The sequence below is a fragment of the Anomaloglossus baeobatrachus genome, unplaced genomic scaffold, assembly GCF_048569485.1.
Source record: "Anomaloglossus baeobatrachus isolate aAnoBae1 unplaced genomic scaffold, aAnoBae1.hap1 Scaffold_3124, whole genome shotgun sequence".
Lineage (NCBI taxonomy): Eukaryota > Metazoa > Chordata > Amphibia > Anura > Aromobatidae > Anomaloglossus > Anomaloglossus baeobatrachus.
Window position 1 is genome coordinate 45,398 of NW_027442533.1, and position 27,485 is coordinate 72,882.

The window sequence follows — 27,485 nt, forward strand, 5'->3', positions numbered from 1 at the left end:
CCACTCCAAAGAAAGTTACCTGTTTATTCCTATCATGCATTGGTTTTTGGGGTTTTCTTTGAGTAATGATGATCTCTTTAGTAGTCTGTTGGCGCCCTCTCCTGGAGGAATAGTTTGCTTGCTCTTGGACATTCTAAAAGAGAGGTCATGATAGACATTGAGCTTCTGAGCTCAATTGGGGACAGTCATGGGTGATGAATGTTTGCAACCTACTGCGAAGCCTCATACCGCAATATAAGGAACGTCAAATACTAAGAAAGGGCGGCCTATGAAAGAATTACTACTTTCAATAAGTACACTTAAACGGCTAATTGGGAATAGAAAAACTGTAAAAAGCCCTCTGAGAAAGCCCCCCTCTAACCTTTGATAGTAAGCTTTTCTGTAGTCTGCCTGTTGATGTATTTTCCGTTTGAACTGTGCACAACATGAAGAGACGGAACACTGGCGGCTTGTCACAATGCCCCCCGATGACATCACAATAGCGCTGCTGCCTAGAAAACAAGCTGCGCAGAAGAAGTTGTTCTTTGGGTGGGAGGGTGGGCTAGTGGAAGGAGGGGGCAATCTCTTTTTTTCCCGGGTGGTAGGGGGATGACAGGAGAAGGGAAGCGGGTGGTGAGAAAGGTACAGAGGGCAGGGTTTGGGGGCTGGGAAGGAAAGGGAAAAGATTAGGGTTTGGGGATGATGAAAGGGCTTTCTACGGGTAAGGATGGCAAAGGGTGGCAGTGACGGAAAGTCAGGCAACCTGTCCTGTCCGTCTTTTTGTATCGTGAATTGGAAAGACTGCAAGGGGGAGGGGAGTTGCTTGCGCCCTAAAGGAGGAGTTATTCAGATTCATTGCAGTGGGCGGCGGCTGCAAAACGCACCATTCTTCTTGTTTTGGCTCTGCAAAGCAGCCTTTTCAAGGGTTGGCTTGGGTGACAAAATGTCTTGTGTAGGCGTGGGTTTGTCTCCCTCTCGCTCTCTCTCCCTAAGATGTGTCCGGCATAGGCCAGGGTGCCACTCGAGGCCCAAACCAATTCTGGTTATCGCTTCTCGGCCTTTTGGCTAAGATCAAGTGTAGTATCTGTTCTTATCAGTTTAATATCTGATACGTCCCCTATCTGGGGACCATATATTAAATGGATTTTTAGAACAGGGAGATGGAAAAAGAGCTTGCTCTGTCCACTCCACGCATTGACCTGGTATTGCAGTACCTCCAGGAACGGTGCACCCCTTCTTAACCCAGTTTCCAAAAGCAGAACTCAATTCACCTGATTCATATTAGCCCGATTTAATGAATTGGAAGAAAGCATACGTCTTCATATGCACCTCAATTTGGCCCATTCACTTTTCACACTTCCTCCTTTTGTTTTTTATCTTTCACACTTTTGACTTTCTTTATTCATCCAAATAGCAAACTCATCACCACTCAACCTGACCAACTCGGCTATGTCCCCGTGCTGCAGTTCTCTGTCTTATCTAGATCATTTGCAATTGAATGGAATAGATCCCTTTTGGACAAAGTGGATTCACCTGCTGCTGCAGTGACCACAGGTGTGATAACATCTAGAATTGGCATCTGGTGCGATCTCTCCGCTTCCACTCCAAAGAAAGTTACCTGTTTATTCCTATCATGCATTGGTTTTTGGGGTTTTCTTTGAGTAATGATGATCTCTTTAGTAGTCTGTTGGCGCCCTCTCCTGGAGGAATAGTTTGCTTGCTCTTGGACATTCTAAAAGAGAGGTCATGATAGACATTGAGCTTCTGAGCTCAATTGGGGACAGTCATGGGTGATGAATGTTTGCAACCTACTGCGAAGCCTCATACCGCAATATAAGGAACGTCAAATACTAAGAAAGGGCGGCCTATGAAAGAATTACTACTTTCAATAAGTACACTTAAACGGCTAATTGGGAATAGAAAAACTGTAAAAAGCCCTCTGAGAAAGCCCCCCTCTAACCTTTGATAGTAAGCTTTTCTGTAGTCTGCCTGTTGATGTATTTTCCGTTTGAACTGTGCACAACATGAAGAGACGGAACACTGGCGGCTTGTCACAATGCCCCCCGATGACATCACAATAGCGCTGCTGCCTAGAAAACAAGCTGCGCAGAAGAAGTTGTTCTTTGGGTGGGAGGGTGGGCTAGTGGAAGGAGGGGGCAATCTCTTTTTTTCCCGGGTGGTAGGGGGATGACAGGAGAAGGGAAGCGGGTGGTGAGAAAGGTACAGAGGGCAGGGTTTGGGGGCTGGGAAGGAAAGGGAAAAGATTAGGGTTTGGGGATGATGAAAGGGCTTTCTACGGGTAAGGATGGCAAAGGGTGGCAGTGACGGAAAGTCAGGCAACCTGTCCTGTCCGTCTTTTTGTATCGTGAATTGGAAAGACTGCAAGGGGGAGGGGAGTTGCTTGCGCCCTAAAGGAGGAGTTATTCAGATTCATTGCAGTGGGCGGCGGCTGCAAAACGCACCATTCTTCTTGTTTTGGCTCTGCAAAGCAGCCTTTTCAAGGGTTGGCTTGGGTGACAAAATGTCTTGTGTAGGCGTGGGTTTGTCTCCCTCTCGCTCTCTCTCCCTAAGATGTGTCCGGCATAGGCCAGGGTGCCACTCGAGGCCCAAACCAATTCTGGTTATCGCTTCTCGGCCTTTTGGCTAAGATCAAGTGTAGTATCTGTTCTTATCAGTTTAATATCTGATACGTCCCCTATCTGGGGACCATATATTAAATGGATTTTTAGAACAGGGAGATGGAAAAAGAGCTTGCTCTGTCCACTCCACGCATTGACCTGGTATTGCAGTACCTCCAGGAACGGTGCACCCCTTCTTAACCCAGTTTCCAAAAGCAGAACTCAATTCACCTGATTCATATTAGCCCGATTTAATGAATTGGAAGAAAGCATACGTCTTCATATGCACCTCAATTTGGCCCATTCACTTTTCACACTTCCTCCTTTTGTTTTTTATCTTTCACACTTTTGACTTTCTTTATTCATCCAAATAGCAAACTCATCACCACTCAACCTGACCAACTCGGCTATGTCCCCGTGCTGCAGTTCTCTGTCTTATCTAGATCATTTGCAATTGAATGGAATAGATCCCTTTTGGACAAAGTGGATTCACCTGCTGCTGCAGTGACCACAGGTGTGATAACATCTAGAATTGGCATCTGGTGCGATCTCTCCGCTTCCACTCCAAAGAAAGTTACCTGTTTATTCCTATCATGCATTGGTTTTTGGGGTTTTCTTTGAGTAATGATGATCTCTTTAGTAGTCTGTTGGCGCCCTCTCCTGGAGGAATAGTTTGCTTGCTCTTGGACATTCTAAAAGAGAGGTCATGATAGACATTGAGCTTCTGAGCTCAATTGGGGACAGTCATGGGTGATGAATGTTTGCAACCTACTGCGAAGCCTCATACCGCAATATAAGGAACGTCAAATACTAAGAAAGGGCGGCCTATGAAAGAATTACTACTTTCAATAAGTACACTTAAACGGCTAATTGGGAATAGAAAAACTGTAAAAAGCCCTCTGAGAAAGCCCCCCTCTAACCTTTGATAGTAAGCTTTTCTGTAGTCTGCCTGTTGATGTATTTTCCGTTTGAACTGTGCACAACATGAAGAGACGGAACACTGGCGGCTTGTCACAATGCCCCCCGATGACATCACAATAGCGCTGCTGCCTAGAAAACAAGCTGCGCAGAAGAAGTTGTTCTTTGGGTGGGAGGGTGGGCTAGTGGAAGGAGGGGGCAATCTCTTTTTTTCCCGGGTGGTAGGGGGATGACAGGAGAAGGGAAGCGGGTGGTGAGAAAGGTACAGAGGGCAGGGTTTGGGGGCTGGGAAGGAAAGGGAAAAGATTAGGGTTTGGGGATGATGAAAGGGCTTTCTACGGGTAAGGATGGCAAAGGGTGGCAGTGACGGAAAGTCAGGCAACCTGTCCTGTCCGTCTTTTTGTATCGTGAATTGGAAAGACTGCAAGGGGGAGGGGAGTTGCTTGCGCCCTAAAGGAGGAGTTATTCAGATTCATTGCAGTGGGCGGCGGCTGCAAAACGCACCATTCTTCTTGTTTTGGCTCTGCAAAGCAGCCTTTTCAAGGGTTGGCTTGGGTGACAAAATGTCTTGTGTAGGCGTGGGTTTGTCTCCCTCTCGCTCTCTCTCCCTAAGATGTGTCCGGCATAGGCCAGGGTGCCACTCGAGGCCCAAACCAATTCTGGTTATCGCTTCTCGGCCTTTTGGCTAAGATCAAGTGTAGTATCTGTTCTTATCAGTTTAATATCTGATACGTCCCCTATCTGGGGACCATATATTAAATGGATTTTTAGAACAGGGAGATGGAAAAAGAGCTTGCTCTGTCCACTCCACGCATTGACCTGGTATTGCAGTACCTCCAGGAACGGTGCACCCCTTCTTAACCCAGTTTCCAAAAGCAGAACTCAATTCACCTGATTCATATTAGCCCGATTTAATGAATTGGAAGAAAGCATACGTCTTCATATGCACCTCAATTTGGCCCATTCACTTTTCACACTTCCTCCTTTTGTTTTTTATCTTTCACACTTTTGACTTTCTTTATTCATCCAAATAGCAAACTCATCACCACTCAACCTGACCAACTCGGCTATGTCCCCGTGCTGCAGTTCTCTGTCTTATCTAGATCATTTGCAATTGAATGGAATAGATCCCTTTTGGACAAAGTGGATTCACCTGCTGCTGCAGTGACCACAGGTGTGATAACATCTAGAATTGGCATCTGGTGCGATCTCTCCGCTTCCACTCCAAAGAAAGTTACCTGTTTATTCCTATCATGCATTGGTTTTTGGGGTTTTCTTTGAGTAATGATGATCTCTTTAGTAGTCTGTTGGCGCCCTCTCCTGGAGGAATAGTTTGCTTGCTCTTGGACATTCTAAAAGAGAGGTCATGATAGACATTGAGCTTCTGAGCTCAATTGGGGACAGTCATGGGTGATGAATGTTTGCAACCTACTGCGAAGCCTCATACCGCAATATAAGGAACGTCAAATACTAAGAAAGGGCGGCCTATGAAAGAATTACTACTTTCAATAAGTACACTTAAACGGCTAATTGGGAATAGAAAAACTGTAAAAAGCCCTCTGAGAAAGCCCCCCTCTAACCTTTGATAGTAAGCTTTTCTGTAGTCTGCCTGTTGATGTATTTTCCGTTTGAACTGTGCACAACATGAAGAGACGGAACACTGGCGGCTTGTCACAATGCCCCCCGATGACATCACAATAGCGCTGCTGCCTAGAAAACAAGCTGCGCAGAAGAAGTTGTTCTTTGGGTGGGAGGGTGGGCTAGTGGAAGGAGGGGGCAATCTCTTTTTTTCCCGGGTGGTAGGGGGATGACAGGAGAAGGGAAGCGGGTGGTGAGAAAGGTACAGAGGGCAGGGTTTGGGGGCTGGGAAGGAAAGGGAAAAGATTAGGGTTTGGGGATGATGAAAGGGCTTTCTACGGGTAAGGATGGCAAAGGGTGGCAGTGACGGAAAGTCAGGCAACCTGTCCTGTCCGTCTTTTTGTATCGTGAATTGGAAAGACTGCAAGGGGGAGGGGAGTTGCTTGCGCCCTAAAGGAGGAGTTATTCAGATTCATTGCAGTGGGCGGCGGCTGCAAAACGCACCATTCTTCTTGTTTTGGCTCTGCAAAGCAGCCTTTTCAAGGGTTGGCTTGGGTGACAAAATGTCTTGTGTAGGCGTGGGTTTGTCTCCCTCTCGCTCTCTCTCCCTAAGATGTGTCCGGCATAGGCCAGGGTGCCACTCGAGGCCCAAACCAATTCTGGTTATCGCTTCTCGGCCTTTTGGCTAAGATCAAGTGTAGTATCTGTTCTTATCAGTTTAATATCTGATACGTCCCCTATCTGGGGACCATATATTAAATGGATTTTTAGAACAGGGAGATGGAAAAAGAGCTTGCTCTGTCCACTCCACGCATTGACCTGGTATTGCAGTACCTCCAGGAACGGTGCACCCCTTCTTAACCCAGTTTCCAAAAGCAGAACTCAATTCACCTGATTCATATTAGCCCGATTTAATGAATTGGAAGAAAGCATACGTCTTCATATGCACCTCAATTTGGCCCATTCACTTTTCACACTTCCTCCTTTTGTTTTTTATCTTTCACACTTTTGACTTTCTTTATTCATCCAAATAGCAAACTCATCACCACTCAACCTGACCAACTCGGCTATGTCCCCGTGCTGCAGTTCTCTGTCTTATCTAGATCATTTGCAATTGAATGGAATAGATCCCTTTTGGACAAAGTGGATTCACCTGCTGCTGCAGTGACCACAGGTGTGATAACATCTAGAATTGGCATCTGGTGCGATCTCTCCGCTTCCACTCCAAAGAAAGTTACCTGTTTATTCCTATCATGCATTGGTTTTTGGGGTTTTCTTTGAGTAATGATGATCTCTTTAGTAGTCTGTTGGCGCCCTCTCCTGGAGGAATAGTTTGCTTGCTCTTGGACATTCTAAAAGAGAGGTCATGATAGACATTGAGCTTCTGAGCTCAATTGGGGACAGTCATGGGTGATGAATGTTTGCAACCTACTGCGAAGCCTCATACCGCAATATAAGGAACGTCAAATACTAAGAAAGGGCGGCCTATGAAAGAATTACTACTTTCAATAAGTACACTTAAACGGCTAATTGGGAATAGAAAAACTGTAAAAAGCCCTCTGAGAAAGCCCCCCTCTAACCTTTGATAGTAAGCTTTTCTGTAGTCTGCCTGTTGATGTATTTTCCGTTTGAACTGTGCACAACATGAAGAGACGGAACACTGGCGGCTTGTCACAATGCCCCCCGATGACATCACAATAGCGCTGCTGCCTAGAAAACAAGCTGCGCAGAAGAAGTTGTTCTTTGGGTGGGAGGGTGGGCTAGTGGAAGGAGGGGGCAATCTCTTTTTTTCCCGGGTGGTAGGGGGATGACAGGAGAAGGGAAGCGGGTGGTGAGAAAGGTACAGAGGGCAGGGTTTGGGGGCTGGGAAGGAAAGGGAACAAGATTAGGGTTTGGGGATGATGAAAGGGCTTTCTACGGGTAAGGATGGCAAAGGGTGGCAGTGACGGAAAGTCAGGCAACCTGTCCTGTCCGTCTTTTTGTATCGTGAATTGGAAAGACTGCAAGGGGGAGGGGAGTTGCTTGCGCCCTAAAGGAGGAGTTATTCAGATTCATTGCAGTGGGCGGCGGCTGCAAAACGCACCATTCTTCTTGTTTTGGCTCTGCAAAGCAGCCTTTTCAAGGGTTGGCTTGGGTGACAAAATGTCTTGTGTAGGCGTGGGTTTGTCTCCCTCTCGCTCTCTCTCCCTAAGATGTGTCCGGCATAGGCCAGGGTGCCACTCGAGGCCCAAACCAATTCTGGTTATCGCTTCTCGGCCTTTTGGCTAAGATCAAGTGTAGTATCTGTTCTTATCAGTTTAATATCTGATACGTCCCCTATCTGGGGACCATATATTAAATGGATTTTTAGAACAGGGAGATGGAAAAAGAGCTTGCTCTGTCCACTCCACGCATTGACCTGGTATTGCAGTACCTCCAGGAACGGTGCACCCCTTCTTAACCCAGTTTCCAAAAGCAGAACTCAATTCACCTGATTCATATTAGCCCGATTTAATGAATTGGAAGAAAGCATACGTCTTCATATGCACCTCAATTTGGCCCATTCACTTTTCACACTTCCTCCTTTTGTTTTTTATCTTTCACACTTTTGACTTTCTTTATTCATCCAAATAGCAAACTCATCACCACTCAACCTGACCAACTCGGCTATGTCCCCGTGCTGCAGTTCTCTGTCTTATCTAGATCATTTGCAATTGAATGGAATAGATCCCTTTTGGACAAAGTGGATTCACCTGCTGCTGCAGTGACCACAGGTGTGATAACATCTAGAATTGGCATCTGGTGCGATCTCTCCGCTTCCACTCCAAAGAAAGTTACCTGTTTATTCCTATCATGCATTGGTTTTTGGGGTTTTCTTTGAGTAATGATGATCTCTTTAGTAGTCTGTTGGCGCCCTCTCCTGGAGGAATAGTTTGCTTGCTCTTGGACATTCTAAAAGAGAGGTCATGATAGACATTGAGCTTCTGAGCTCAATTGGGGACAGTCATGGGTGATGAATGTTTGCAACCTACTGCGAAGCCTCATACCGCAATATAAGGAACGTCAAATACTAAGAAAGGGCGGCCTATGAAAGAATTACTACTTTCAATAAGTACACTTAAACGGCTAATTGGGAATAGAAAAACTGTAAAAAGCCCTCTGAGAAAGCCCCCCTCTAACCTTTGATAGTAAGCTTTTCTGTAGTCTGCCTGTTGATGTATTTTCCGTTTGAACTGTGCACAACATGAAGAGACGGAACACTGGCGGCTTGTCACAATGCCCCCCGATGACATCACAATAGCGCTGCTGCCTAGAAAACAAGCTGCGCAGAAGAAGTTGTTCTTTGGGTGGGAGGGTGGGCTAGTGGAAGGAGGGGGCAATCTCTTTTTTTCCCGGGTGGTAGGGGGATGACAGGAGAAGGGAAGCGGGTGGTGAGAAAGGTACAGAGGGCAGGGTTTGGGGGCTGGGAAGGAAAGGGAAAAGATTAGGGTTTGGGGATGATGAAAGGGCTTTCTACGGGTAAGGATGGCAAAGGGTGGCAGTGACGGAAAGTCAGGCAACCTGTCCTGTCCGTCTTTTTGTATCGTGAATTGGAAAGACTGCAAGGGGGAGGGGAGTTGCTTGCGCCCTAAAGGAGGAGTTATTCAGATTCATTGCAGTGGGCGGCGGCTGCAAAACGCACCATTCTTCTTGTTTTGGCTCTGCAAAGCAGCCTTTTCAAGGGTTGGCTTGGGTGACAAAATGTCTTGTGTAGGCGTGGGTTTGTCTCCCTCTCGCTCTCTCTCCCTAAGATGTGTCCGGCATAGGCCAGGGTGCCACTCGAGGCCCAAACCAATTCTGGTTATCGCTTCTCGGCCTTTTGGCTAAGATCAAGTGTAGTATCTGTTCTTATCAGTTTAATATCTGATACGTCCCCTATCTGGGGACCATATATTAAATGGATTTTTAGAACAGGGAGATGGAAAAAGAGCTTGCTCTGTCCACTCCACGCATTGACCTGGTATTGCAGTACCTCCAGGAACGGTGCACCCCTTCTTAACCCAGTTTCCAAAAGCAGAACTCAATTCACCTGATTCATATTAGCCCGATTTAATGAATTGGAAGAAAGCATACGTCTTCATATGCACCTCAATTTGGCCCATTCACTTTTCACACTTCCTCCTTTTGTTTTTTATCTTTCACACTTTTGACTTTCTTTATTCATCCAAATAGCAAACTCATCACCACTCAACCTGACCAACTCGGCTATGTCCCCGTGCTGCAGTTCTCTGTCTTATCTAGATCATTTGCAATTGAATGGAATAGATCCCTTTTGGACAAAGTGGATTCACCTGCTGCTGCAGTGACCACAGGTGTGATAACATCTAGAATTGGCATCTGGTGCGATCTCTCCGCTTCCACTCCAAAGAAAGTTACCTGTTTATTCCTATCATGCATTGGTTTTTGGGGTTTTCTTTGAGTAATGATGATCTCTTTAGTAGTCTGTTGGCGCCCTCTCCTGGAGGAATAGTTTGCTTGCTCTTGGACATTCTAAAAGAGAGGTCATGATAGACATTGAGCTTCTGAGCTCAATTGGGGACAGTCATGGGTGATGAATGTTTGCAACCTACTGCGAAGCCTCATACCGCAATATAAGGAACGTCAAATACTAAGAAAGGGCGGCCTATGAAAGAATTACTACTTTCAATAAGTACACTTAAACGGCTAATTGGGAATAGAAAAACTGTAAAAAGCCCTCTGAGAAAGCCCCCCTCTAACCTTTGATAGTAAGCTTTTCTGTAGTCTGCCTGTTGATGTATTTTCCGTTTGAACTGTGCACAACATGAAGAGACGGAACACTGGCGGCTTGTCACAATGCCCCCCGATGACATCACAATAGCGCTGCTGCCTAGAAAACAAGCTGCGCAGAAGAAGTTGTTCTTTGGGTGGGAGGGTGGGCTAGTGGAAGGAGGGGGCAATCTCTTTTTTTCCCGGGTGGTAGGGGGATGACAGGAGAAGGGAAGCGGGTGGTGAGAAAGGTACAGAGGGCAGGGTTTGGGGGCTGGGAAGGAAAGGGAAAAGATTAGGGTTTGGGGATGATGAAAGGGCTTTCTACGGGTAAGGATGGCAAAGGGTGGCAGTGACGGAAAGTCAGGCAACCTGTCCTGTCCGTCTTTTTGTATCGTGAATTGGAAAGACTGCAAGGGGGAGGGGAGTTGCTTGCGCCCTAAAGGAGGAGTTATTCAGATTCATTGCAGTGGGCGGCGGCTGCAAAACGCACCATTCTTCTTGTTTTGGCTCTGCAAAGCAGCCTTTTCAAGGGTTGGCTTGGGTGACAAAATGTCTTGTGTAGGCGTGGGTTTGTCTCCCTCTCGCTCTCTCTCCCTAAGATGTGTCCGGCATAGGCCAGGGTGCCACTCGAGGCCCAAACCAATTCTGGTTATCGCTTCTCGGCCTTTTGGCTAAGATCAAGTGTAGTATCTGTTCTTATCAGTTTAATATCTGATACGTCCCCTATCTGGGGACCATATATTAAATGGATTTTTAGAACAGGGAGATGGAAAAAGAGCTTGCTCTGTCCACTCCACGCATTGACCTGGTATTGCAGTACCTCCAGGAACGGTGCACCCCTTCTTAACCCAGTTTCCAAAAGCAGAACTCAATTCACCTGATTCATATTAGCCCGATTTAATGAATTGGAAGAAAGCATACGTCTTCATATGCACCTCAATTTGGCCCATTCACTTTTCACACTTCCTCCTTTTGTTTTTTATCTTTCACACTTTTGACTTTCTTTATTCATCCAAATAGCAAACTCATCACCACTCAACCTGACCAACTCGGCTATGTCCCCGTGCTGCAGTTCTCTGTCTTATCTAGATCATTTGCAATTGAATGGAATAGATCCCTTTTGGACAAAGTGGATTCACCTGCTGCTGCAGTGACCACAGGTGTGATAACATCTAGAATTGGCATCTGGTGCGATCTCTCCGCTTCCACTCCAAAGAAAGTTACCTGTTTATTCCTATCATGCATTGGTTTTTGGGGTTTTCTTTGAGTAATGATGATCTCTTTAGTAGTCTGTTGGCGCCCTCTCCTGGAGGAATAGTTTGCTTGCTCTTGGACATTCTAAAAGAGAGGTCATGATAGACATTGAGCTTCTGAGCTCAATTGGGGACAGTCATGGGTGATGAATGTTTGCAACCTACTGCGAAGCCTCATACCGCAATATAAGGAACGTCAAATACTAAGAAAGGGCGGCCTATGAAAGAATTACTACTTTCAATAAGTACACTTAAACGGCTAATTGGGAATAGAAAAACTGTAAAAAGCCCTCTGAGAAAGCCCCCCTCTAACCTTTGATAGTAAGCTTTTCTGTAGTCTGCCTGTTGATGTATTTTCCGTTTGAACTGTGCACAACATGAAGAGACGGAACACTGGCGGCTTGTCACAATGCCCCCCGATGACATCACAATAGCGCTGCTGCCTAGAAAACAAGCTGCGCAGAAGAAGTTGTTCTTTGGGTGGGAGGGTGGGCTAGTGGAAGGAGGGGGCAATCTCTTTTTTTCCCGGGTGGTAGGGGGATGACAGGAGAAGGGAAGCGGGTGGTGAGAAAGGTACAGAGGGCAGGGTTTGGGGGCTGGGAAGGAAAGGGAAAAGATTAGGGTTTGGGGATGATGAAAGGGCTTTCTACGGGTAAGGATGGCAAAGGGTGGCAGTGACGGAAAGTCAGGCAACCTGTCCTGTCCGTCTTTTTGTATCGTGAATTGGAAAGACTGCAAGGGGGAGGGGAGTTGCTTGCGCCCTAAAGGAGGAGTTATTCAGATTCATTGCAGTGGGCGGCGGCTGCAAAACGCACCATTCTTCTTGTTTTGGCTCTGCAAAGCAGCCTTTTCAAGGGTTGGCTTGGGTGACAAAATGTCTTGTGTAGGCGTGGGTTTGTCTCCCTCTCGCTCTCTCTCCCTAAGATGTGTCCGGCATAGGCCAGGGTGCCACTCGAGGCCCAAACCAATTCTGGTTATCGCTTCTCGGCCTTTTGGCTAAGATCAAGTGTAGTATCTGTTCTTATCAGTTTAATATCTGATACGTCCCCTATCTGGGGACCATATATTAAATGGATTTTTAGAACAGGGAGATGGAAAAAGAGCTTGCTCTGTCCACTCCACGCATTGACCTGGTATTGCAGTACCTCCAGGAACGGTGCACCCCTTCTTAACCCAGTTTCCAAAAGCAGAACTCAATTCACCTGATTCATATTAGCCCGATTTAATGAATTGGAAGAAAGCATACGTCTTCATATGCACCTCAATTTGGCCCATTCACTTTTCACACTTCCTCCTTTTGTTTTTTATCTTTCACACTTTTGACTTTCTTTATTCATCCAAATAGCAAACTCATCACCACTCAACCTGACCAACTCGGCTATGTCCCCGTGCTGCAGTTCTCTGTCTTATCTAGATCATTTGCAATTGAATGGAATAGATCCCTTTTGGACAAAGTGGATTCACCTGCTGCTGCAGTGACCACAGGTGTGATAACATCTAGAATTGGCATCTGGTGCGATCTCTCCGCTTCCACTCCAAAGAAAGTTACCTGTTTATTCCTATCATGCATTGGTTTTTGGGGTTTTCTTTGAGTAATGATGATCTCTTTAGTAGTCTGTTGGCGCCCTCTCCTGGAGGAATAGTTTGCTTGCTCTTGGACATTCTAAAAGAGAGGTCATGATAGACATTGAGCTTCTGAGCTCAATTGGGGACAGTCATGGGTGATGAATGTTTGCAACCTACTGCGAAGCCTCATACCGCAATATAAGGAACGTCAAATACTAAGAAAGGGCGGCCTATGAAAGAATTACTACTTTCAATAAGTACACTTAAACGGCTAATTGGGAATAGAAAAACTGTAAAAAGCCCTCTGAGAAAGCCCCCCTCTAACCTTTGATAGTAAGCTTTTCTGTAGTCTGCCTGTTGATGTATTTTCCGTTTGAACTGTGCACAACATGAAGAGACGGAACACTGGCGGCTTGTCACAATGCCCCCCGATGACATCACAATAGCGCTGCTGCCTAGAAAACAAGCTGCGCAGAAGAAGTTGTTCTTTGGGTGGGAGGGTGGGCTAGTGGAAGGAGGGGGCAATCTCTTTTTTTCCCGGGTGGTAGGGGGATGACAGGAGAAGGGAAGCGGGTGGTGAGAAAGGTACAGAGGGCAGGGTTTGGGGGCTGGGAAGGAAAGGGAAAAGATTAGGGTTTGGGGATGATGAAAGGGCTTTCTACGGGTAAGGATGGCAAAGGGTGGCAGTGACGGAAAGTCAGGCAACCTGTCCTGTCCGTCTTTTTGTATCGTGAATTGGAAAGACTGCAAGGGGGAGGGGAGTTGCTTGCGCCCTAAAGGAGGAGTTATTCAGATTCATTGCAGTGGGCGGCGGCTGCAAAACGCACCATTCTTCTTGTTTTGGCTCTGCAAAGCAGCCTTTTCAAGGGTTGGCTTGGGTGACAAAATGTCTTGTGTAGGCGTGGGTTTGTCTCCCTCTCGCTCTCTCTCCCTAAGATGTGTCCGGCATAGGCCAGGGTGCCACTCGAGGCCCAAACCAATTCTGGTTATCGCTTCTCGGCCTTTTGGCTAAGATCAAGTGTAGTATCTGTTCTTATCAGTTTAATATCTGATACGTCCCCTATCTGGGGACCATATATTAAATGGATTTTTAGAACAGGGAGATGGAAAAAGAGCTTGCTCTGTCCACTCCACGCATTGACCTGGTATTGCAGTACCTCCAGGAACGGTGCACCCCTTCTTAACCCAGTTTCCAAAAGCAGAACTCAATTCACCTGATTCATATTAGCCCGATTTAATGAATTGGAAGAAAGCATACGTCTTCATATGCACCTCAATTTGGCCCATTCACTTTTCACACTTCCTCCTTTTGTTTTTTATCTTTCACACTTTTGACTTTCTTTATTCATCCAAATAGCAAACTCATCACCACTCAACCTGACCAACTCGGCTATGTCCCCGTGCTGCAGTTCTCTGTCTTATCTAGATCATTTGCAATTGAATGGAATAGATCCCTTTTGGACAAAGTGGATTCACCTGCTGCTGCAGTGACCACAGGTGTGATAACATCTAGAATTGGCATCTGGTGCGATCTCTCCGCTTCCACTCCAAAGAAAGTTACCTGTTTATTCCTATCATGCATTGGTTTTTGGGGTTTTCTTTGAGTAATGATGATCTCTTTAGTAGTCTGTTGGCGCCCTCTCCTGGAGGAATAGTTTGCTTGCTCTTGGACATTCTAAAAGAGAGGTCATGATAGACATTGAGCTTCTGAGCTCAATTGGGGACAGTCATGGGTGATGAATGTTTGCAACCTACTGCGAAGCCTCATACCGCAATATAAGGAACGTCAAATACTAAGAAAGGGCGGCCTATGAAAGAATTACTACTTTCAATAAGTACACTTAAACGGCTAATTGGGAATAGAAAAACTGTAAAAAGCCCTCTGAGAAAGCCCCCCTCTAACCTTTGATAGTAAGCTTTTCTGTAGTCTGCCTGTTGATGTATTTTCCGTTTGAACTGTGCACAACATGAAGAGACGGAACACTGGCGGCTTGTCACAATGCCCCCCGATGACATCACAATAGCGCTGCTGCCTAGAAAACAAGCTGCGCAGAAGAAGTTGTTCTTTGGGTGGGAGGGTGGGCTAGTGGAAGGAGGGGGCAATCTCTTTTTTTCCCGGGTGGTAGGGGGATGACAGGAGAAGGGAAGCGGGTGGTGAGAAAGGTACAGAGGGCAGGGTTTGGGGGCTGGGAAGGAAAGGGAAAAGATTAGGGTTTGGGGATGATGAAAGGGCTTTCTACGGGTAAGGATGGCAAAGGGTGGCAGTGACGGAAAGTCAGGCAACCTGTCCTGTCCGTCTTTTTGTATCGTGAATTGGAAAGACTGCAAGGGGGAGGGGAGTTGCTTGCGCCCTAAAGGAGGAGTTATTCAGATTCATTGCAGTGGGCGGCGGCTGCAAAACGCACCATTCTTCTTGTTTTGGCTCTGCAAAGCAGCCTTTTCAAGGGTTGGCTTGGGTGACAAAATGTCTTGTGTAGGCGTGGGTTTGTCTCCCTCTCGCTCTCTCTCCCTAAGATGTGTCCGGCATAGGCCAGGGTGCCACTCGAGGCCCAAACCAATTCTGGTTATCGCTTCTCGGCCTTTTGGCTAAGATCAAGTGTAGTATCTGTTCTTATCAGTTTAATATCTGATACGTCCCCTATCTGGGGACCATATATTAAATGGATTTTTAGAACAGGGAGATGGAAAAAGAGCTTGCTCTGTCCACTCCACGCATTGACCTGGTATTGCAGTACCTCCAGGAACGGTGCACCCCTTCTTAACCCAGTTTCCAAAAGCAGAACTCAATTCACCTGATTCATATTAGCCCGATTTAATGAATTGGAAGAAAGCATACGTCTTCATATGCACCTCAATTTGGCCCATTCACTTTTCACACTTCCTCCTTTTGTTTTTTATCTTTCACACTTTTGACTTTCTTTATTCATCCAAATAGCAAACTCATCACCACTCAACCTGACCAACTCGGCTATGTCCCCGTGCTGCAGTTCTCTGTCTTATCTAGATCATTTGCAATTGAATGGAATAGATCCCTTTTGGACAAAGTGGATTCACCTGCTGCTGCAGTGACCACAGGTGTGATAACATCTAGAATTGGCATCTGGTGCGATCTCTCCGCTTCCACTCCAAAGAAAGTTACCTGTTTATTCCTATCATGCATTGGTTTTTGGGGTTTTCTTTGAGTAATGATGATCTCTTTAGTAGTCTGTTGGCGCCCTCTCCTGGAGGAATAGTTTGCTTGCTCTTGGACATTCTAAAAGAGAGGTCATGATAGACATTGAGCTTCTGAGCTCAATTGGGGACAGTCATGGGTGATGAATGTTTGCAACCTACTGCGAAGCCTCATACCGCAATATAAGGAACGTCAAATACTAAGAAAGGGCGGCCTATGAAAGAATTACTACTTTCAATAAGTACACTTAAACGGCTAATTGGGAATAGAAAAACTGTAAAAAGCCCTCTGAGAAAGCCCCCCTCTAACCTTTGATAGTAAGCTTTTCTGTAGTCTGCCTGTTGATGTATTTTCCGTTTGAACTGTGCACAACATGAAGAGACGGAACACTGGCGGCTTGTCACAATGCCCCCCGATGACATCACAATAGCGCTGCTGCCTAGAAAACAAGCTGCGCAGAAGAAGTTGTTCTTTGGGTGGGAGGGTGGGCTAGTGGAAGGAGGGGGCAATCTCTTTTTTTCCCGGGTGGTAGGGGGATGACAGGAGAAGGGAAGCGGGTGGTGAGAAAGGTACAGAGGGCAGGGTTTGGGGGCTGGGAAGGAAAGGGAAAAGATTAGGGTTTGGGGATGATGAAAGGGCTTTCTACGGGTAAGGATGGCAAAGGGTGGCAGTGACGGAAAGTCAGGCAACCTGTCCTGTCCGTCTTTTTGTATCGTGAATTGGAAAGACTGCAAGGGGGAGGGGAGTTGCTTGCGCCCTAAAGGAGGAGTTATTCAGATTCATTGCAGTGGGCGGCGGCTGCAAAACGCACCATTCTTCTTGTTTTGGCTCTGCAAAGCAGCCTTTTCAAGGGTTGGCTTGGGTGACAAAATGTCTTGTGTAGGCGTGGGTTTGTCTCCCTCTCGCTCTCTCTCCCTAAGATGTGTCCGGCATAGGCCAGGGTGCCACTCGAGGCCCAAACCAATTCTGGTTATCGCTTCTCGGCCTTTTGGCTAAGATCAAGTGTAGTATCTGTTCTTATCAGTTTAATATCTGATACGTCCCCTATCTGGGGACCATATATTAAATGGATTTTTAGAACAGGGAGATGGAAAAAGAGCTTGCTCTGTCCACTCCACGCATTGACCTGGTATTGCAGTACCTCCAGGAACGGTGCACCCCTTCTTAACCCAGTTTCCAAAAGCAGAACTCAATTCACCTGATTCATATTAGCCCGATTTAATGAATTGGAAGAAAGCATACGTCTTCATATGCACCTCAATTTGGCCCATTCACTTTTCACACTTCCTCCTTTTGTTTTTTATCTTTCACACTTTTGACTTTCTTTATTCATCCAAATAGCAAACTCATCACCACTCAACCTGACCAACTCGGCTATGTCCCCGTGCTGCAGTTCTCTGTCTTATCTAGATCATTTGCAATTGAATGGAATAGATCCCTTTTGGACAAAGTGGATTCACCTGCTGCTGCAGTGACCACAGGTGTGATAACATCTAGAATTGGCATCTGGTGCGATCTCTCCGCTTCCACTCCAAAGAAAGTTACCTGTTTATTCCTATCATGCATTGGTTTTTGGGGTTTTCTTTGAGTAATGATGATCTCTTTAGTAGTCTGTTGGCGCCCTCTCCTGGAGGAATAGTTTGCTTGCTCTTGGACATTCTAAAAGAGAGGTCATGATAGACATTGAGCTTCTGAGCTCAATTGGGGACAGTCATGGGTGATGAATGTTTGCAACCTACTGCGAAGCCTCATACCGCAATATAAGGAACGTCAAATACTAAGAAAGGGCGGCCTATGAAAGAATTACTACTTTCAATAAGTACACTTAAACGGCTAATTGGGAATAGAAAAACTGTAAAAAGCCCTCTGAGAAAGCCCCCCTCTAACCTTTGATAGTAAGCTTTTCTGTAGTCTGCCTGTTGATGTATTTTCCGTTTGAACTGTGCACAACATGAAGAGACGGAACACTGGCGGCTTGTCACAATGCCCCCCGATGACATCACAATAGCGCTGCTGCCTAGAAAACAAGCTGCGCAGAAGAAGTTGTTCTTTGGGTGGGAGGGTGGGCTAGTGGAAGGAGGGGGCAATCTCTTTTTTTCCCGGGTGGTAGGGGGATGACAGGAGAAGGGAAGCGGGTGGTCAGAAAGGTACAGAGGGCAGGGTTTGGGGGCTGGGAAGGAAAGGGAAAAGATTAGGGTTTGGGGATGATGAAAGGGCTTTCTACGGGTAAGGATGGCAAAGGGTGGCAGTGACGGAAAGTCAGGCAACCTGTCCTGTCCGTCTTTTTGTATCGTGAATTGGAAAGACTGCAAGGGGGAGGGGAGTTGCTTGCGCCCTAAAGGAGGAGTTATTCAGATTCATTGCAGTGGGCGGCGGCTGCAAAACGCACCATTCTTCTTGTTTTGGCTCTGCAAAGCAGCCTTTTCAAGGGTTGGCTTGGGTGACAAAATGTCTTGTGTAGGCGTGGGTTTGTCTCCCTCTCGCTCTCTCTCCCTAAGATGTGTCCGGCATAGGCCAGGGTGCCACTCGAGGCCCAAACCAATTCTGGTTATCGCTTCTCGGCCTTTTGGCTAAGATCAAGTGTAGTATCTGTTCTTATCAGTTTAATATCTGATACGTCCCCTATCTGGGGACCATATATTAAATGGATTTTTAGAACAGGGAGATGGAAAAAGAGCTTGCTCTGTCCACTCCACGCATTGACCTGGTATTGCAGTACCTCCAGGAACGGTGCACCCCTTCTTAACCCAGTTTCCAAAAGCAGAACTCAATTCACCTGATTCATATTAGCCCGATTTAATGAATTGGAAGAAAGCATACGTCTTCATATGCACCTCAATTTGGCCCATTCACTTTTCACACTTCCTCCTTTTGTTTTTTATCTTTCACACTTTTGACTTTCTTTATTCATCCAAATAGCAAACTCATCACCACTCAACCTGACCAACTCGGCTATGTCCCCGTGCTGCAGTTCTCTGTCTTATCTAGATCATTTGCAATTGAATGGAATAGATCCCTTTTGGACAAAGTGGATTCACCTGCTGCTGCAGTGACCACAGGTGTGATAACATCTAGAATTGGCATCTGGTGCGATCTCTCCGCTTCCACTCCAAAGAAAGTTACCTGTTTATTCCTATCATGCATTGGTTTTTGGGGTTTTCTTTGAGTAATGATGATCTCTTTAGTAGTCTGTTGGCGCCCTCTCCTGGAGGAATAGTTTGCTTTCTCTTGGACATTCTAAAAGAGAGGTCATGATAGACATTGAGCTTCTGAGCTCAATTGGGGACAGTCATGGGTGATGAATGTTTGCAACCTACTGCGAAGCCTCATACCGCAATATAAGGAACGTCAAATACTAAGAAAGGGCGGCCTATGAAAGAATTACTACTTTCAATAAGTACACTTAAACGGCTAATTGGGAATAGAAAAACTGTAAAAAGCCCTCTGAGAAAGCCCCCCTCTAACCTTTGATAGTAAGCTTTTCTGTAGTCTGCCTGTTGATGTATTTTCCGTTTGAACTGTGCACAACATGAAGAGACGGAACACTGGCGGCTTGTCACAATGCCCCCCGATGACATCACAATAGCGCTGCTGCCTAGAAAACAAGCTGCGCAGAAGAAGTTGTTCTTTGGGTGGGAGGGTGGGCTAGTGGAAGGAGGGGGCAATCTCTTTTTTTCCCGGGTGGTAGGGGGATGACAGGAGAAGGGAAGCGGGTGGTGAGAAAGGTACAGAGGGCAGGGTTTGGGGGCTGGGAAGGAAAGGGAAAAGATTAGGGTTTGGGGATGATGAAAGGGCTTTCTACGGGTAAGGATGGCAAAGGGTGGCAGTGACGGAAAGTCAGGCAACCTGTCCTGTCCGTCTTTTTGTATCGTGAATTGGAAAGACTGCAAGGGGGAGGGGAGTTGCTTGCGCCCTAAAGGAGGAGTTATTCAGATTCATTGCAGTGGGCGGCGGCTGCAAAACGCACCATTCTTCTTGTTTTGGCTCTGCAAAGCAGCCTTTTCAAGGGTTGGCTTGGGTGACAAAATGTCTTGTGTAGGCGTGGGTTTGTCTCCCTCTCGCTCTCTCTCCCTAAGATGTGTCCGGCATAGGCCAGGGTGCCACTCGAGGCCCAAACCAATTCTGGTTATCGCTTCTCGGCCTTTTGGCTAAGATCAAGTGTAGTATCTGTTCTTATCAGTTTAATATCTGATACGTCCCCTATCTGGGGACCATATATTAAATGGATTTTTAGAACAGGGAGATGGAAAAAGAGCTTGCTCTGTCCACTCCACGCATTGACCTGGTATTGCAGTACCTCCAGGAACGGTGCACCCCTTCTTAACCCAGTTTCCAAAAGCAGAACTCAATTCACCTGATTCATATTAGCCCGATTTAATGAATTGGAAGAAAGCATACGTCTTCATATGCACCTCAATTTGGCCCATTCACTTTTCACACTTCCTCCTTTTGTTTTTTATCTTTCACACTTTTGACTTTCTTTATTCATCCAAATAGCAAACTCATCACCACTCAACCTGACCAACTCGGCTATGTCCCCGTGCTGCAGTTCTCTGTCTTATCTAGATCATTTGCAATTGAATGGAATAGATCCCTTTTGGACAAAGTGGATTCACCTGCTGCTGCAGTGACCACAGGTGTGATAACATCTAGAATTGGCATCTGGTGCGATCTCTCCGCTTCCACTCCAAAGAAAGTTACCTGTTTATTCCTATCATGCATTGGTTTTTGGGGTTTTCTTTGAGTAATGATGATCTCTTTAGTAGTCTGTTGGCGCCCTCTCCTGGAGGAATAGTTTGCTTGCTCTTGGACATTCTAAAAGAGAGGTCATGATAGACATTGAGCTTCTGAGCTCAATTGGGGACAGTCATGGGTGATGAATGTTTGCAACCTACTGCGAAGCCTCATACCGCAATATAAGGAACGTCAAATACTAAGAAAGGGCGGCCTATGAAAGAATTACTACTTTCAATAAGTACACTTAAACGGCTAATTGGGAATAGAAAAACTGTAAAAAGCCCTCTGAGAAAGCCCCCCTCTAACCTTTGATAGTAAGCTTTTCTGTAGTCTGCCTGTTGATGTATTTTCCGTTTGAACTGTGCACAACATGAAGAGACGGAACACTGGCGGCTTGTCACAATGCCCCCCGATGACATCACAATAGCGCTGCTGCCTAGAAAACAAGCTGCGCAGAAGAAGTTGTTCTTTGGGTGGGAGGGTGGGCTAGTGGAAGGAGGGGGCAATCTCTTTTTTTCCCGGGTGGTAGGGGGATGACAGGAGAAGGGAAGCGGGTGGTGAGAAAGGTACAGAGGGCAGGGTTTGGGGGCTGGGAAGGAAAGGGAAAAGATTAGGGTTTGGGGATGATGAAAGGGCTTTCTACGGGTAAGGATGGCAAAGGGTGGCAGTGACGGAAAGTCAGGCAACCTGTCCTGTCCGTCTTTTTGTATCGTGAATTGGAAAGACTGCAAGGGGGAGGGGAGTTGCTTGCGCCCTAAAGGAGGAGTTATTCAGATTCATTGCAGTGGGCGGCGGCTGCAAAACGCACCATTCTTCTTGTTTTGGCTCTGCAAAGCAGCCTTTTCAAGGGTTGGCTTGGGTGACAAAATGTCTTGTGTAGGCGTGGGTTTGTCTCCCTCTCGCTCTCTCTCCCTAAGATGTGTCCGGCATAGGCCAGGGTGCCACTCGAGGCCCAAACCAATTCTGGTTATCGCTTCTCGGCCTTTTGGCTAAGATCAAGTGTAGTATCTGTTCTTATCAGTTTAATATCTGATACGTCCCCTATCTGGGGACCATATATTAAATGGATTTTTAGAACAGGGAGATGGAAAAAGAGCTTGCTCTGTCCACTCCACGCATTGACCTGGTATTGCAGTACCTCCAGGAACGGTGCACCCCTTCTTAACCCAGTTTCCAAAAGCAGAACTCAATTCACCTGATTCATATTAGCCCGATTTAATGAATTGGAAGAAAGCATACGTCTTCATATGCACCTCAATTTGGCCCATTCACTTTTCACACTTCCTCCTTTTGTTTTTTATCTTTCACACTTTTGACTTTCTTTATTCATCCAAATAGCAAACTCATCACCACTCAACCTGACCAACTCGGCTATGTCCCCGTGCTGCAGTTCTCTGTCTTATCTAGATCATTTGCAATTGAATGGAATAGATCCCTTTTGGACAAAGTGGATTCACCTGCTGCTGCAGTGACCACAGGTGTGATAACATCTAGAATTGGCATCTGGTGCGATCTCTCCGCTTCCACTCCAAAGAAAGTTACCTGTTTATTCCTATCATGCATTGGTTTTTGGGGTTTTCTTTGAGTAATGATGATCTCTTTAGTAGTCTGTTGGCGCCCTCTCCTGGAGGAATAGTTTGCTTGCTCTTGGACATTCTAAAAGAGAGGTCATGATAGACATTGAGCTTCTGAGCTCAATTGGGGACAGTCATGGGTGATGAATGTTTGCAACCTACTGCGAAGCCTCATACCGCAATATAAGGAACGTCAAATACTAAGAAAGGGCGGCCTATGAAAGAATTACTACTTTCAATAAGTACACTTAAACGGCTAATTGGGAATAGAAAAACTGTAAAAAGCCCTCTGAGAAAGCCCCCCTCTAACCTTTGATAGTAAGCTTTTCTGTAGTCTGCCTGTTGATGTATTTTCCGTTTGAACTGTGCACAACATGAAGAGACGGAACACTGGCGGCTTGTCACAATGCCCCCCGATGACATCACAATAGCGCTGCTGCCTAGAAAACAAGCTGCGCAGAAGAAGTTGTTCTTTGGGTGGGAGGGTGGGCTAGTGGAAGGAGGGGGCAATCTCTTTTTTTCCCGGGTGGTAGGGGGATGACAGGAGAAGGGAAGCGGGTGGTGAGAAAGGTACAGAGGGCAGGGTTTGGGGGCTGGGAAGGAAAGGGAAAAGATTAGGGTTTGGGGATGATGAAAGGGCTTTCTACGGGTAAGGATGGCAAAGGGTGGCAGTGACGGAAAGTCAGGCAACCTGTCCTGTCCGTCTTTTTGTATCGTGAATTGGAAAGACTGCAAGGGGGAGGGGAGTTGCTTGCGCCCTAAAGGAGGAGTTATTCAGATTCATTGCAGTGGGCGGCGGCTGCAAAACGCACCATTCTTCTTGTTTTGGCTCTGCAAAGCAGCCTTTTCAAGGGTTGGCTTGGGTGACAAAATGTCTTGTGTAGGCGTGGGTTTGTCTCCCTCTCGCTCTCTCTCCCTAAGATGTGTCCGGCATAGGCCAGGGTGCCACTCGAGGCCCAAACCAATTCTGGTTATCGCTTCTCGGCCTTTTGGCTAAGATCAAGTGTAGTATCTGTTCTTATCAGTTTAATATCTGATACGTCCCCTATCTGGGGACCATATATTAAATGGATTTTTAGAACAGGGAGATGGAAAAAGAGCTTGCTCTGTCCACTCCACGCATTGACCTGGTATTGCAGTACCTCCAGGAACGGTGCACCCCTTCTTAACCCAGTTTCCAAAAGCAGAACTCAATTCACCTGATTCATATTAGCCCGATTTAATGAATTGGAAGAAAGCATACGTCTTCATATGCACCTCAATTTGGCCCATTCACTTTTCACACTTCCTCCTTTTGTTTTTTATCTTTCACACTTTTGACTTTCTTTATTCATCCAAATAGCAAACTCATCACCACTCAACCTGACCAACTCGGCTATGTCCCCGTGCTGCAGTTCTCTGTCTTATCTAGATCATTTGCAATTGAATGGAATAGATCCCTTTTGGACAAAGTGGATTCACCTGCTGCTGCAGTGACCACAGGTGTGATAACATCTAGAATTGGCATCTGGTGCGATCTCTCCGCTTCCACTCCAAAGAAAGTTACCTGTTTATTCCTATCATGCATTGGTTTTTGGGGTTTTCTTTGAGTAATGATGATCTCTTTAGTAGTCTGTTGGCGCCCTCTCCTGGAGGAATAGTTTGCTTGCTCTTGGACATTCTAAAAGAGAGGTCATGATAGACATTGAGCTTCTGAGCTCAATTGGGGACAGTCATGGGTGATGAATGTTTGCAACCTACTGCGAAGCCTCATACCGCAATATAAGGAACGTCAAATACTAAGAAAGGGCGGCCTATGAAAGAATTACTACTTTCAATAAGTACACTTAAACGGCTAATTGGGAATAGAAAAACTGTAAAAAGCCCTCTGAGAAAGCCCCCCTCTAACCTTTGATAGTAAGCTTTTCTGTAGTCTGCCTGTTGATGTATTTTCCGTTTGAACTGTGCACAACATGAAGAGACGGAACACTGGCGGCTTGTCACAATGCCCCCCGATGACATCACAATAGCGCTGCTGCCTAGAAAACAAGCTGCGCAGAAGAAGTTGTTCTTTGGGTGGGAGGGTGGGCTAGTGGAAGGAGGGGGCAATCTCTTTTTTTCCCGGGTGGTAGGGGGATGACAGGAGAAGGGAAGCGGGTGGTGAGAAAGGTACAGAGGGCAGGGTTTGGGGGCTGGGAAGGAAAGGGAAAAGATTAGGGTTTGGGGATGATGAAAGGGCTTTCTACGGGTAAGGATGGCAAAGGGTGGCAGTGACGGAAAGTCAGGCAACCTGTCCTGTCCGTCTTTTTGTATCGTGAATTGGAAAGACTGCAAGGGGGAGGGGAGTTGCTTGCGCCCTAAAGGAGGAGTTATTCAGATTCATTGCAGTGGGCGGCGGCTGCAAAACGCACCATTCTTCTTGTTTTGGCTCTGCAAAGCAGCCTTTTCAAGGGTTGGCTTGGGTGACAAAATGTCTTGTGTAGGCGTGGGTTTGTCTCCCTCTCGCTCTCTCTCCCTAAGATGTGTCCGGCATAGGCCAGGGTGCCACTCGAGGCCCAAACCAATTCTGGTTATCGCTTCTCGGCCTTTTGGCTAAGATCAAGTGTAGTATCTGTTCTTATCAGTTTAATATCTGATACGTCCCCTATCTGGGGACCATATATTAAATGGATTTTTAGAACAGGGAGATGGAAAAAGAGCTTGCTCTGTCCACTCCACGCATTGACCTGGTATTGCAGTACCTCCAGGAACGGTGCACCCCTTCTTAACCCAGTTTCCAAAAGCAGAACTCAATTCACCTGATTCATATTAGCCCGATTTAATGAATTGGAAGAAAGCATACGTCTTCATATGCACCTCAATTTGGCCCATTCACTTTTCACACTTCCTCCTTTTGTTTTTTATCTTTCACACTTTTGACTTTCTTTATTCATCCAAATAGCAAACTCATCACCACTCAACCTGACCAACTCGGCTATGTCCCCGTGCTGCAGTTCTCTGTCTTATCTAGATCATTTGCAATTGAATGGAATAGATCCCTTTTGGACAAAGTGGATTCACCTGCTGCTGCAGTGACCACAGGTGTGATAACATCTAGAATTGGCATCTGGTGCGATCTCTCCGCTTCCACTCCAAAGAAAGTTACCTGTTTATTCCTATCATGCATTGGTTTTTGGGGTTTTCTTTGAGTAATGATGATCTCTTTAGTAGTCTGTTGGCGCCCTCTCCTGGAGGAATAGTTTGCTTGCTCTTGGACATTCTAAAAGAGAGGTCATGATAGACATTGAGCTTCTGAGCTCAATTGGGGACAGTCATGGGTGATGAATGTTTGCAACCTACTGCGAAGCCTCATACCGCAATATAAGGAACGTCAAATACTAAGAAAGGGCGGCCTATGAAAGAATTACTACTTTCAATAAGTACACTTAAACGGCTAATTGGGAATAGAAAAACTGTAAAAAGCCCTCTGAGAAAGCCCCCCTCTAACCTTTGATAGTAAGCTTTTCTGTAGTCTGCCTGTTGATGTATTTTCCGTTTGAACTGTGCACAACATGAAGAGACGGAACACTGGCGGCTTGTCACAATGCCCCCCGATGACATCACAATAGCGCTGCTGCCTAGAAAACAAGCTGCGCAGAAGAAGTTGTTCTTTGGGTGGGAGGGTGGGCTAGTGGAAGGAGGGGGCAATCTCTTTTTTTCCCGGGTGGTAGGGGGATGACAGGAGAAGGGAAGCGGGTGGTGAGAAAGGTACAGAGGGCAGGGTTTGGGGGCTGGGAAGGAAAGGGAAAAGATTAGGGTTTGGGGATGATGAAAGGGCTTTCTACGGGTAAGGATGGCAAAGGGTGGCAGTGACGGAAAGTCAGGCAACCTGTCCTGTCCGTCTTTTTGTATCGTGAATTGGAAAGACTGCAAGGGGGAGGGGAGTTGCTTGCGCCCTAAAGGAGGAGTTATTCAGATTCATTGCAGTGGGCGGCGGCTGCAAAACGCACCATTCTTCTTGTTTTGGCTCTGCAAAGCAGCCTTTTCAAGGGTTGGCTTGGGTGACAAAATGTCTTGTGTAGGCGTGGGTTTGTCTCCCTCTCGCTCTCTCTCCCTAAGATGTGTCCGGCATAGGCCAGGGTGCCACTCGAGGCCCAAACCAATTCTGGTTATCGCTTCTCGGCCTTTTGGCTAAGATCAAGTGTAGTATCTGTTCTTATCAGTTTAATATCTGATACGTCCCCTATCTGGGGACCATATATTAAATGGATTTTTAGAACAGGGAGATGGAAAAAGAGCTTGCTCTGTCCACTCCACGCATTGACCTGGTATTGCAGTACCTCCAGGAACGGTGCACCCCTTCTTAACCCAGTTTCCAAAAGCAGAACTCAATTCACCTGATTCATATTAGCCCGATTTAATGAATTGGAAGAAAGCATACGTCTTCATATGCACCTCAATTTGGCCCATTCACTTTTCACACTTCCTCCTTTTGTTTTTTATCTTTCACACTTTTGACTTTCTTTATTCATCCAAATAGCAAACTCATCACCACTCAACCTGACCAACTCGGCTATGTCCCCGTGCTGCAGTTCTCTGTCTTATCTAGATCATTTGCAATTGAATGGAATAGATCCCTTTTGGACAAAGTGGATTCACCTGCTGCTGCAGTGACCACAGGTGTGATAACATCTAGAATTGGCATCTGGTGCGATCTCTCCGCTTCCACTCCAAAGAAAGTTACCTGTTTATTCCTATCATGCATTGGTTTTTGGGGTTTTCTTTGAGTAATGATGATCTCTTTAGTAGTCTGTTGGCGCCCTCTCCTGGAGGAATAGTTTGCTTGCTCTTGGACATTCTAAAAGAGAGGTCATGATAGACATTGAGCTTCTGAGCTCAATTGGGGACAGTCATGGGTGATGAATGTTTGCAACCTACTGCGAAGCCTCATACCGCAATATAAGGAACGTCAAATACTAAGAAAGGGCGGCCTATGAAAGAATTACTACTTTCAATAAGTACACTTAAACGGCTAATTGGGAATAGAAAAACTGTAAAAAGCCCTCTGAGAAAGCCCCCCTCTAACCTTTGATAGTAAGCTTTTCTGTAGTCTGCCTGTTGATGTATTTTCCGTTTGAACTGTGCACAACATGAAGAGACGGAACACTGGCGGCTTGTCACAATGCCCCCCGATGACATCACAATAGCGCTGCTGCCTAGAAAACAAGCTGCGCAGAAGAAGTTGTTCTTTGGGTGGGAGGGTGGGCTAGTGGAAGGAGGGGGCAATCTCTTTTTTTCCCGGGTGGTAGGGGGATGACAGGAGAAGGGAAGCGGGTGGTGAGAAAGGTACAGAGGGCAGGGTTTGGGGGCTGGGAAGGAAAGG

General features: G+C 46.3%; 17 non-coding genes across 17 annotated transcripts; all 17 read left to right on the forward strand.

The window, feature by feature from the left end:
* The first annotated feature begins 1,024 nt into the window (after nucleotides 1–1,024).
* Nucleotides 1,025–1,215, forward strand: LOC142269003 (U2 spliceosomal RNA). Its single transcript, XR_012734567.1, has one exon. It is a non-coding gene; the product is annotated as a U2 spliceosomal RNA (small nuclear RNA).
* A 1,387-nt stretch (nucleotides 1,216–2,602) lies between these two features.
* On the forward strand, nucleotides 2,603–2,793 carry LOC142269006 (U2 spliceosomal RNA). Its single transcript, XR_012734569.1, has one exon. It is a non-coding gene; the product is annotated as a U2 spliceosomal RNA (small nuclear RNA).
* Nucleotides 2,794–4,180: 1,387 nt separating this feature from the next.
* On the forward strand, nucleotides 4,181–4,371 carry LOC142269007 (U2 spliceosomal RNA). Its single transcript, XR_012734570.1, has one exon. It is a non-coding gene; the product is annotated as a U2 spliceosomal RNA (small nuclear RNA).
* Nucleotides 4,372–5,758: 1,387 nt separating this feature from the next.
* On the forward strand, nucleotides 5,759–5,949 carry LOC142269008 (U2 spliceosomal RNA). Its single transcript, XR_012734571.1, has one exon. It is a non-coding gene; the product is annotated as a U2 spliceosomal RNA (small nuclear RNA).
* A 1,388-nt stretch (nucleotides 5,950–7,337) lies between these two features.
* On the forward strand, nucleotides 7,338–7,528 carry LOC142269009 (U2 spliceosomal RNA). Its single transcript, XR_012734572.1, has one exon. It is a non-coding gene; the product is annotated as a U2 spliceosomal RNA (small nuclear RNA).
* Nucleotides 7,529–8,915: 1,387 nt separating this feature from the next.
* On the forward strand, nucleotides 8,916–9,106 carry LOC142269010 (U2 spliceosomal RNA). The gene has a single exon (XR_012734573.1). It is a non-coding gene; the product is annotated as a U2 spliceosomal RNA (small nuclear RNA).
* A 1,387-nt stretch (nucleotides 9,107–10,493) lies between these two features.
* Nucleotides 10,494–10,684, forward strand: LOC142269011 (U2 spliceosomal RNA). Its single transcript, XR_012734574.1, has one exon. It is a non-coding gene; the product is annotated as a U2 spliceosomal RNA (small nuclear RNA).
* A 1,387-nt stretch (nucleotides 10,685–12,071) lies between these two features.
* LOC142269012 (U2 spliceosomal RNA) lies at nucleotides 12,072–12,262 on the forward strand. The gene has a single exon (XR_012734575.1). It is a non-coding gene; the product is annotated as a U2 spliceosomal RNA (small nuclear RNA).
* Nucleotides 12,263–13,649: 1,387 nt separating this feature from the next.
* Nucleotides 13,650–13,840, forward strand: LOC142269013 (U2 spliceosomal RNA). Its single transcript, XR_012734576.1, has one exon. It is a non-coding gene; the product is annotated as a U2 spliceosomal RNA (small nuclear RNA).
* A 1,387-nt stretch (nucleotides 13,841–15,227) lies between these two features.
* On the forward strand, nucleotides 15,228–15,418 carry LOC142269014 (U2 spliceosomal RNA). Its single transcript, XR_012734577.1, has one exon. It is a non-coding gene; the product is annotated as a U2 spliceosomal RNA (small nuclear RNA).
* A 1,387-nt stretch (nucleotides 15,419–16,805) lies between these two features.
* LOC142269015 (U2 spliceosomal RNA) lies at nucleotides 16,806–16,996 on the forward strand. Its single transcript, XR_012734578.1, has one exon. It is a non-coding gene; the product is annotated as a U2 spliceosomal RNA (small nuclear RNA).
* A 1,387-nt stretch (nucleotides 16,997–18,383) lies between these two features.
* Nucleotides 18,384–18,574, forward strand: LOC142269018 (U2 spliceosomal RNA). The gene has a single exon (XR_012734580.1). It is a non-coding gene; the product is annotated as a U2 spliceosomal RNA (small nuclear RNA).
* A 1,387-nt stretch (nucleotides 18,575–19,961) lies between these two features.
* Nucleotides 19,962–20,152, forward strand: LOC142269019 (U2 spliceosomal RNA). The gene has a single exon (XR_012734581.1). It is a non-coding gene; the product is annotated as a U2 spliceosomal RNA (small nuclear RNA).
* Nucleotides 20,153–21,539: 1,387 nt separating this feature from the next.
* On the forward strand, nucleotides 21,540–21,730 carry LOC142269020 (U2 spliceosomal RNA). The gene has a single exon (XR_012734582.1). It is a non-coding gene; the product is annotated as a U2 spliceosomal RNA (small nuclear RNA).
* A 1,387-nt stretch (nucleotides 21,731–23,117) lies between these two features.
* LOC142269021 (U2 spliceosomal RNA) lies at nucleotides 23,118–23,308 on the forward strand. The gene has a single exon (XR_012734583.1). It is a non-coding gene; the product is annotated as a U2 spliceosomal RNA (small nuclear RNA).
* A 1,387-nt stretch (nucleotides 23,309–24,695) lies between these two features.
* Nucleotides 24,696–24,886, forward strand: LOC142269022 (U2 spliceosomal RNA). The gene has a single exon (XR_012734584.1). It is a non-coding gene; the product is annotated as a U2 spliceosomal RNA (small nuclear RNA).
* A 1,387-nt stretch (nucleotides 24,887–26,273) lies between these two features.
* LOC142269023 (U2 spliceosomal RNA) lies at nucleotides 26,274–26,464 on the forward strand. The gene has a single exon (XR_012734585.1). It is a non-coding gene; the product is annotated as a U2 spliceosomal RNA (small nuclear RNA).
* Nucleotides 26,465–27,485: the final 1,021 nt, after the last annotated feature.